Raw genomic sequence first — 9,428 nt, 5'->3', positions numbered from 1 at the left:
CAGATTTGAATTTTTAAATATTCCAGCTTACTTGTAAGTTTTTAAGGGTCAGGTCCTCTACATTGTGGCTGGTCAAAGGCTTAGTTCACAATATAGCAACGTATATATTGACGTATTTTCCCCTCGACTTTCTGTGATTTCCTACATCTCACCTTTCTTTGCAGACAAAACCTTTGAAATAACCTTAACTTATTTCACAGCCAATAACTCTTTGAAATAATGTGTAGTTTTCAGAGAAATCTTCTTATATATTTAGGCAGAAAATCTGACCTGCCATAGTTTTCAAAACAGCATAATTTCACTCTTCTCAATGATGAAACTGTTGTATTACACAACCATTGAGTATTTAGCTTTATCAATGACATGTACTTTAAAAATGTTTTAGACATCCTACCAGTTTTGAAAACATCCTTGTTCCTTGTTTTTGTTCAGGGTTTGTGTATATTTTCTGCCTTGCACCTGATTATTCCAACATCTGAAGGATTGCCTAAGGAATTTAATTCTTGTATTGATTGTTTTTGCAAATTGTCTCCCCTTGTAGCTGATTTCTTCATTATTGTGTAAATTTAGATCATGAGCTCATGTTTAGCAAAACAGGAGACCTTGTAAGAGGCTTAGGTGTGAACGCTCGTAAGCTTCAGCAGAAAGTCGGCAAAGATTTATTTGTGTCCCTCCAATGAGTTGCCCGCGAGGACCCCTTTTTCTACAAGTGTTGGACCTTTTCTCCCTCTAGATGCAGGGGACTCAGACAGAGCTGCTTTGCGGCACCCGATCTGGGGCAGGGGCAGTGGACAGCCTGTGGCGCGGGCAGGAGCCACTCCGCGTGTGTCCCAAGGACCCATCTGCCTTTGAACTACGGTCACCTGTGAGGAAGTTACAATGACCGGACTTATGGTTAGCTGTGCAGCGAGGTGCACTGCGCGGATAGGTTCCACACACACTTCAAGTAAGAGGGCTGCCTGAGGGAAAGGTGAGGGTTTGGGCAGCTGTACAGACAAAGAAGGTGCCCTTTGGCCTTGGCATAATTCTTGTGAAACCCCACTTGGACTGCCGGACACTGAGGGCCCTGCCCTGGCCCCCCTGCTCCCCTGTCCTTTGTTCAGTCACCGCAGAGATGGCCATACCCACTCCCTCAGTGAGTGCAGTGTTCAAACCTTCCTCAGACCCTCCCCCTCTCCGCAGGTTACCGTGGACTACATATGCTGCATTCTGAGGCCAGCGCGTTCCGAGAATGCCAAGGGCAGACATGATGACCTTAAATGATTTCTTCATGTGTAACTCTTGCTAAACTTTAGGAGCTAGTAAATGGTCGCCTTTACAGAAATGTTCAAATTTACTGGCATTTCCTATATTCTCTGCTATAACTTTGTCCTGATTCTTTCTGTATATTCTTTACTTATGTTTTTGTTTTCCTTAATCAAAGTGTGTCTTTTAAATCTTGTCAAAGAATATTCTTTGGACTTACTAGATCACCTGAATTTTATACGTTTTCTGTTGTATTAAGTTCTGCTCATATCTTTATTTATCTTTTTTCAATGTTCTCAGGGTTTATTGTTTTGATCATCTGATGTCAAATAAAACACTTGGTTATTCATTTTCATAAATCTTTTTACTTATAAAGATTTGAACTTTTGAAGATTCCAGCTTACTTGTAAGTTTCTAAGGGTAGTGTCCTCTACATTGTTGCTGGCCTAGGGCTTAGTTCACCATATTGCAATGTATATATTGACCTATTTTCCCCCGACTTTCTGTGATTCCCTACATCTCACCTTTCTTTGCAGACAAGCCATTTGAAATAACCTTAACTTATTTCACAGCCAATAAGTCTTTGAAATTATGTGTATTTTTTAGAGAAATCTTCTTTTATAATTCGGCAGAAAATCTCACCTGCCATAGTTTTCAAAACAGCATAATTTCACTCTTCTCAATGATGAATCTGTTGTATTACACAACCTTTGAGTAATTAGCTTTATCAATGACATGTACTTTAAAAATGTTTTAGAGATCCTATCAGCCATTGAAAACATCCTTTTTCCTGGATTCAGTTCCAGTTTTGTGTATATTTTCTGCCTTGCACCTGATTATTCCAACATCTGATGGATGGCCTAGGGAATCTAATTCTGGTATTGATTGTTTTTGCTGATTGTCTCCCCTTGTAGCTGATTTCTTCATTATTGTGTAAATTTAGATAATGTGCTCATGATTAGCTAAACAGCTAACCTTGTAAGAGACATAGGTGTGAACGCTCGTAAGCTTCAGCAGAAAGTCGGCAAAGATTTATTTGTGTCCCTCCTATGAGTTGCCCGCGAGGACCCCGTTTTCTACAAGTGTTGGTCCAATACTCCCTCTAGAGGCAGGGGACTCAGAGAGGGCTGCTTTGCGGCCCACGATCTGGGGCAGGGGCATTGGCGGCCTGTAGCCTGGGCAGGAGCCTCTGCGCGTGTGTCCCAGGGACCAATCTGCCTGCGAACTTCCGTTACCTGGCAGGAAGCTATAATGCCCAGACCTATGGTTAGCTGTGCAGCGAGGTGTACTGCGCAGACAGGTTTAACACACACTTTAAGTAACAGGGCAGCCTGAGAGGAAAGGTGAGGGATTTCGCAGCTGTGCCGACAAAGATGGTGCCCTTTATCCTGGGCCTAAATGCTTCTGACAACCCACCGGGCCTGCCGGGCTCTGAGGGCCCTGCTCTGAGCCCTCTGCTCCCCTGCCCTTTGTTCAGTCACAGCAGAGATGGCCACACCCACTCCCTCTGTGGGGGCAGTCTTCCAACATCCCTCAGCCACTCTACCTCACCACAGGTTACCATGGACTACAGATGCTGCATTCTGAGGCCAGGGCATTCCGAGAATGCCAAGGGCAGACATGATGACCTTAAATGACTTCCTCTTGTATCACTTTTGGTAAACTTTAGGAGCTAGGAAATGGTCCACTTTACACAAATGTTCAAATTTACTGGCATTTCATATATTCTCTGCTGTAACATTGTCCTGATTCTTTCTGTATATTCTTTATTTATGTTTTTGTTTTCCTTAATCAAAGTGTGTCTTTTAAATCTTTTCAAAGAATATTCTTTGGACTTATTAAATAAACTCAATTTTATACTTTTTCTGTTGTATTAAGTTCTGCTCATGTGTTTATTTATCTTTTTTCTATGTTCTCAGGGTTTATTGTTTTGATTTTCTGATGTCAATTAAAGCACTTGGTTATTCATTTTCATAAATCTTTTTACTTATAAAGATTTGAACTTTTGAAGATTCCAGCTTACTTGTAAGTTTCTAAGGTTCAGGTCCTCTACATTGTTGCTGGCCTAAGGCTTAGTTCACCATATAGCAATGTATATATTGATCTATTTTGCCCTCGACTTTCTGTGATTCCCTACATCTCACCTTTCCTTGCAGACAAGCCATTTGAAATACGCTTAACTTATTTCACACCCAATAATTCTTTGAAATAATGTGTATTTTTTAGAGAAATCTTCTTATATAATTAGGCAGAAAATCTGACCTGCCATAGTTTTCAAAACAGCATAATTTCACTCTTCTCAATGATGAAACTGTTGTATTACACAACCTTTGAGTATTTAGCTTTATCAATGACATGTACTTTAAAAATGTTTTAGAGATCCTACCAGTTTTGAAAACATCGTTATTCCTTGTTTTTGTTCCAGGTTTGTGTATATTTTATGCCTTGCACCTGATTATTCCAACATCTGATGTATTGCCTAAGGAATTTAATTCTGGTATTGATTGTTTTTGCTGATTGTCTCCCCTTGTAGCTGATTTCTTCATTATTGTGTAAAGTTAGATCATGAGCTCAAGTTTAGCTAAACAGCTGACCATGTAAGAGGCTTAGGTGTGAACGCTCCTAAATTTCATCAGAAAGTCAGCAAAGATTTACTTGTGTCCCTCCAATGAGTTGCCCGGGAAGACTCCGTTTTCTACAAGTGTTTGTCCAATACTCCCTGTAGAGGCAGGGGACTCAGACAGGGCAGCTTTGCGGCCCCCGATCTGCGGCAGGCCCAGTGGGCAGCCTGTGGCCCGGCCAGGAGCCTCTCTTCATGTGTCCCAGGGACCCATCTGCCTTCGAACTTCAGTCACCTGGAAGGAAGCTACAATGACCAGACCTATGGTTAGCTGTGCAGCGAGGTGAATTGCGCGGACAGGTTCCACAAACACTTCAAGTAAGAGGGCGGCCTGATTGAAAGGTGAGAGTTTGTGCAGGTGTGGAGACAAAGAAGGCATACTTTGGACTTGGCTTTAATTCTTGTGAAACCCCTCTGGGTCTGCTGGACTCTGATGGCCCGGCCCTGGACCCCTGCTCCCCTGACCTGTGCTCAGTCACAGCAGAGATGGCCACACGCACTCCCTGAGTGCAGGCAGTGTTCTAACCTTCCTCAGCCCCGACCCCTCTCCGTAGGTTACCGTGGACTACAGATGCTGCATTCTGAGGCCAGCGCATTCCGAGAATGCCAAGGGCAGACAAGATGACCTTAATGGTTACCTCTTGTGTCAGTTTTGGTAAACTTTAGGAGCTAGGAAATGGTCCCCTTTACAGAAATGTTCAAATTTACTGGCATTTCATATATTTTCTGCTATAACATTGTCCTGACTCTTTCTGTATATTCTTTACTTATGCTTTTGTTTTCCTTAATCAAAATTTGGCTTTTAAATCTTTTCAAAGAATATTCTTTGGACTTACTAAATGAGCTAAATTTTATACGTTTTCTGTTGTAATACGTTCTGCTCATATCTTTATTTATCTTTTTTCTATGTTCTCAGGTTTTATTGTTTTGATCTTCTGATGTGAATTAAAACACTTCGTTATTCATTTTAATAAATCTTCTTACTTATAATGATTTGGACTTTTGAACATTCCAGCTTACTTGTAAGTTTCTAAGGGTCAGGTCCTCTACATTTTTGCTGGCCTAAGGCTTAGTTCAACATATAGCAATGTATATATTAACGTATTTTCCCCTCGACTTTCTGTGATTCCCTACATCTCACCTTTACTGGAGACAAGCCATTTGAAATACCCTTACCTTATTTCACAGCCAATAAGTCTTTGAAATAATGTGTATTATTTAGATAAATCTTCTTATATAGTTAGGCAGAAAATCTGACCTGCCATAGTTTTCATAACAGCATAATTTCACTCTTCTCAATGATTAATCTGTTGCATTACACAACCTTTGAGTATTTAGCTTTATCAATGACATGTGCTTTAAAAATGTTTTAGAGATCCTACCAGTCTTTGAACACATCCCTGTTCCATGTTTCAGTTCCAGTTTTAATTATATTTCCTCCCTTGCACCTGATTTTTCCAACATCTGATGGATGGCCTTGGGATTCTAATTCAGGTATTGATTGTTTTTGCTGATTGTCTCCCCTTGTAGCTGCTTTCTTCATTATTGTTTAAATTTAGATCATGAGCTCATGTATAGCTAAACACCTGACCATGTAACAGGCATAGGTGTGAACGCTCATAAGTTTCAGCAGCAAGTCGGCAAAGATTTATTTGTGTCCTTCCAATGAGTTGCCCGCAAGGACCCCGTTTTCTACAAGGGTAGGTCCAATCCTACATCTAGAGGGAGGAGACTCAGACAGGGCTGATTTGCGGAACCCGATCTGGGGCAGGGCCCGTGGGCGGCCTGTGGCTCGGGCAGGATCCTCTACGCGTGTGTCCCAGGAACCCATCTGCCTATGAACTTCTGTCATCTGGCAGGAAGGAACGATGCACAGACAGATGGTTATCTATGCAGCGAGGAGTAGAGCGCGGACAGGTTCCACAAACACTTCAAGCAAGAGGGCGGCCTGAGTGGAAACGTGAGAGTTTGCGCTGCTGTGCAGACAAAGAAGGCGTCCTTTGGCCTGGGCCTAAATGCTTTTGACACCACACTGGGCCTGCCGGGCTCTGAGGGCCCTGCACTGGGCCCGCTGCAACTCTGCCCTTTGTTCAGTCACAGAAGAGATGGCCACACCCACTCCCTCAGTGAGGGCAGTGTTCCAACCTCCCTCAGCCCCGGCCCGTCCCCGCAGTTTACCATGGACTACAGATGGTGCATTCTGAAGCCAGGGTGTTCCGAGAAGGCCAAGGGCAGACATGGTGACATTAAATGATTTCCTCCTGTGTCAGTTTTCGTAAACATTAGGAGCTAGGAAATAGTCCACTTTACACAAATGTTCAAATTTACTGGCATTTCATATATTCTCTGCTATTACATTGTCCTGATTCTTTCTGTATATTCTTTATTTATGTTTTTGTTTTCCTTAATCAAAGTTTGTCTTTTAAATATTTTCAAAGAACTTTCTTTGGACTTACTAGATCACCTGAATTTTATACGTTTTCTGTTGTATTAAGTTCTGCTCATATCTTTATTTATCTTTTTTCTATGTACTCAGGGTTTATTGTTTTGATCTTCTGTTGTCAGTTAAAACACTTGGTTATTCATTTTCATAAATATTTTTACTTATACAGATTTGAACTTTTGAAGATTCCAGCTTACTTGTAAGTTTCTAAGGGTCAGGTCCTCTACATTGTTGCTGGCCTAAGGCTTAGTTCACCCTATAGCAATGTATATATTGACCTATTTTCCCCTCGAATTTCTGTGCTTGCCTACATCTCACCTTTCTTTGCAGACAAGCCATTTGAAACACTCTTAATTTATTTCACAGCCTATAAGTCTTTGAAATAATGCGTATTTTTTAGAGGAATCTTCCTATATAATTAGGCAAAAATCTCATCGGCCACCGTTTTCAAATCAGCATAATTTCTCTCTTCTCAATGATGAATCTGTTGTATTACACAACATTTGAGTATTTAGCTTTATCAATGACATGTAGTTTAAAAATATTTTAGAGATCCTACCAGTCTTTGAAAACATCCTTGTTCCTTGTTTCAGTTCCAGTTTTATGTATATTTTCTGCCTTGCACCTGATTATTCCAACATCTGATGGATGTCCTTGGGAATCTAATTCTGGTATTGATTGTTTTTGCAGAATTTCTCCCCTTGTAGCTGATTTCTTCATTATTGTGTAAATTTAGATCATGAGCTAATGTTTAGCTGAGTAGCTGACCTTGTAAGAGGCTTAGGTGTAAACGCTTGTAAGCTTCAGCAAAAATTCAGCAAAGATTTATTTGTGTCCCTCCAATGACTTGAACTCGAGGACCCCGTTTTCTACAAGTGTTGGTCCAATAATCCCTCAAGAGGCAGGGGACTCAGAGAGGGCTGCTTTGCGGCCCCCGATATGGGGCAGGGGCAGTAGGTGGCTTGTGGCCCGGGCAGGAGCATCTCAGCATGTGTCCGAGGGACCCAACTGCCTGCGAACTTTGGTCAACTGGCAGGAAGCTACGATGCCCAGACCGATGGTAAGCTGTGCAGTGAGGTGTACTGCGTGGACAGGTTCCACACACACTTCAAGTAAGTGGGCGGCCTGAGTGGAAAGGTGAGTGTTTGGGCAGCTGTGCAGACAAAGAAGGCCACCTTTGGCCTTGGCCTAAATGCTTGTGACACCCCACTGGGCCTGCCGTGCTCTGAGGGCGCTGCCCTGGGCCCCATGCTCCCCTGCCCATTGTTCAGTCACCGCAGAGATGGCCACACCCTCTCCCTCAGTGAGGGCAGTGTTCCAACCTCCCTCAGACCCGCACCCTCTCCGCTAGTTACCATGGACTACAGATGCTGCATTCTGAGGGCAGGGTGTTCCGAGAATGCCAAGGGCAGACATAATGACCTTAAATGATTACCTCTTGTGTCAGTTTTGGTAAACTTTAGGAGCTAGGAAATGGTCCACTTTACAGAAATGTTCAAATTTACTGGCATTTCAGATCTTCTCTGCTATAACATTGTCCTGATTATTTCTGTATATTATTTATTTATATGTTGGTTTTACTTAATCAAAGTCTGTCTTTTAAATCTTTTCAAAGAATATTCTTTGGACTTACTACATCACCTGAATTTTATACGTTTTCTGTTGTATTAAGTTCTTCTCATATCTTTATTTATCTTTTTTCTATGTTCTCAGGATTTATTGTTTTGATATTCTGATGTCAATTAAAAAACTTGGTTATTCATTTTAATAAATCTTTTTACTTATAAAGACTTGAACTTTTGAAGATTCCAGCTCACTTGTAAGTTTCTAAGTTTCGGGACCAATACATTGTTGCTGGCCTAAGATTTAGATCACCATATAGCAATATATATATTGACGTATTTTCCCCTCGAATTCTGTGATTCCCTACATCTCACCTTTCTTTGCAGACAAGCCATTTGAAATATCCTTAACTTATTTCACAGCCAATAAGTCTTTGAAATAATGTGCATTTTGTAGAGAAATCTTCTTATATAATTAGGCAGAAAATCTGACCTGCCATAGTTTTCAAAACAGCATAATTTCACTCTTCTCAATGATGAATCTGTTGTATTACACAACCTTTGAGTATTTAGCTTTATAAATGACATGTACTTTAAAAATGTTTGAGAGATCCTACCAGTCTTTGAAAACATCCTTGTTCCTTGTTTCATTTCCAGTTTTGTGTATATATTCTGCCTTGCACCTGATTATTCCAACATCTTATGGATGGCCTAGGGAATCTAATTCTGGCGTTGATTGTTTTTGCTGATTGTCTCCCCTTGTAGCTGATTTCTTCATTATTATGTAAATTTAGATCATGAGCTCATTTTTAGCTAAACAGCTAATTTTGTAAGAGGCTTAGGTGTGAACGCTCCTAAGCTTCAGCAGAATCTTGGCAAAGATTTATTTGTGTCCCTCCAATGAGTTACCCCGAGGACCCCATTTTTTACAAGGGTTGGTCCAATACTCCCTCTAGAGGCAGGGACTCAGACAGGACTGATTTGCTGCCACCGATCTGGGGTAGTGGCTTTTGGCGGCCTGTGGCTCTTGCAGGAGGCTCCCCGCGTGTGTCCCACGACCCATCTGCCTGCGAACTTCGGTCACCTGGCAGGAAGCTACCATGCACAGACCTATGGTTAGCTGTGCAGCGAGGTGTACTGTGCAGGCTGGTTCCACACACACTTCAAGTAAGAGGGCGGCCTGAGTGGATAGGTGAGAGTTTGGGCAGCTGTGCAGACAAAGAAGGCGCCCTTTGGACTGGGCCTAAATGCTTGTGACACACGACTGGGCCTGCCGGGCTCTGAGGGCCCTGCACTTGTCCCCATTCTCCCCTGCCCTTTGTTTAGTCACAGCAGAGATGGCCACACCCACTCCCTCAGTGAGGGCAGTGTTCCATCCTCCCTCAGCCCCGCCCCCTCTCCGCAGGTTACCATGGACTACAGATGATGCATTCTGAGGCCAGGGCGTTCCAAGAATGCCAAGGGCAGACATGATGACCTTAAATGATTTCCTCTTGTGTCAATTTTGGTAAACTTTAGGAGCCAGGAAATGGTCCACTTTACACAAATGTTCAAATTT

This window comes from Mesoplodon bidens (genome assembly GCF_964165515.1).
Source record: "Mesoplodon bidens genome assembly, chromosome: Y".
In the NCBI taxonomy this organism is placed as follows: Eukaryota; Metazoa; Chordata; class Mammalia; order Artiodactyla; family Ziphiidae; genus Mesoplodon; species Mesoplodon bidens.
The sequence above is the reverse complement of the archived record's forward strand: the minus strand, read 5'-3'. Positions refer to the sequence as shown.